The sequence below is a fragment of the Frankliniella occidentalis genome, unplaced genomic scaffold (assembly GCF_000697945.3).
Source record: "Frankliniella occidentalis isolate FOCC.00 unplaced genomic scaffold, Focc_3.1 Scaffold285, whole genome shotgun sequence".
Lineage (NCBI taxonomy): Eukaryota > Metazoa > Arthropoda > Insecta > Thysanoptera > Thripidae > Frankliniella > Frankliniella occidentalis.
Genome location: NW_026267411.1, coordinates 10,659 through 11,756, shown reverse-complemented (window position 1 = coordinate 11,756; position 1,098 = coordinate 10,659). Strand labels below are relative to the sequence as shown.

At 41.7% G+C, this 1,098-nt stretch overlaps 1 long non-coding RNA gene across 1 annotated transcript in view; it reads right to left on the bottom strand.

Moving 5' to 3' along the window:
* The window catches only part of LOC127750909 (uncharacterized), a 2,920-nt gene that overhangs the window by 1,268 nt on the left and 554 nt on the right, over window positions 1-1,098 (bottom strand). The window lies entirely within an intron of this gene.

Here is a 1,098-nt window from a genome sequence, read left to right as displayed (position 1 = left end):
TAAGTGTTTTAATAAAGTTTCTTGAATTGAAACGGTACAGAATGGAACAGTAAATTTAGTTATGCGCCAACGTAACAATATTAACGCTCCGAGAATTAAGTTACTAACTCTGTGACTTAACGCATAACATTAAAAAAATAACTAAATTTTTGTTAAGTTACGGGTCCCTGCCTCCACCCGCCGCTTCTCCGCGCGCCCGCTCCCACCACCGCTCTCTGTTTTTGTTCTTCTTAGTTCCGGCCAACGCTCCATTGAAATACCCTACAGGTTGTATTTGCGTTGGGCGGCGGCGGTGGGCGGCGGCCATCTTTGATCCAGTCATGGGCGGGCTCCTGCAGCGGTAGCATAGGTAAGTGGCCTTTCTGGTCGGGTTTTCATGATTTTAGCGTAAAGCACGAATAACAAAAAAAAGATTTGCTGTGCCAGCTAAAACATTGACTGGTATTTGGACAGATAACATGATAAGTTTCTGGAAATACTATATGAGCTATATTGTAATCGATTATTGACTGTAAGTCGATTATTGACGCTGGGAACCAATGTTCCTACAATCTGCATATTATTTCCCAGAGTCAATAATCGACTGCCACAGTCAATAATAGATTATAATAGCTCATATAGTATTTCCAGAAACTTATCAGGTTATCTGTCCAAATACCAGTAAATGTATTAGCTGGCACAGCGAATCTTATTTTCCGTGAGATGTCGTGTTTATCCGGCTTTTTGGTTGACTGGGCGTCTGTTTATCCACCAGACCAGATATTTTCGTTGGTTTTCGTCAGGAATATGTCGCATTAAGTAAAAATACTGGGTGGTGCGGGCCGGCTGCCGGCTCTTTCGGCGCTTTCCTTTAGTGGGTTTCCTACGTTCCGCCCGCATGTAAATAAGTATATCCAAATGACACTTTCGGGTATACTTTTGCAAAAAGTATACACTAGGTATACCTAAAATATAGCAGATTGGAACCGCCACACTCTGGTGGCACTTGAGGCAAACTTTTTTCATACTTTTTGTATACATTTTTTACACTTTTAAGACACTTTGGACAGTCACATTTTTAGCTCTTTTTCCAGTGCGGGAAGTGTGTGAATGTAGCAC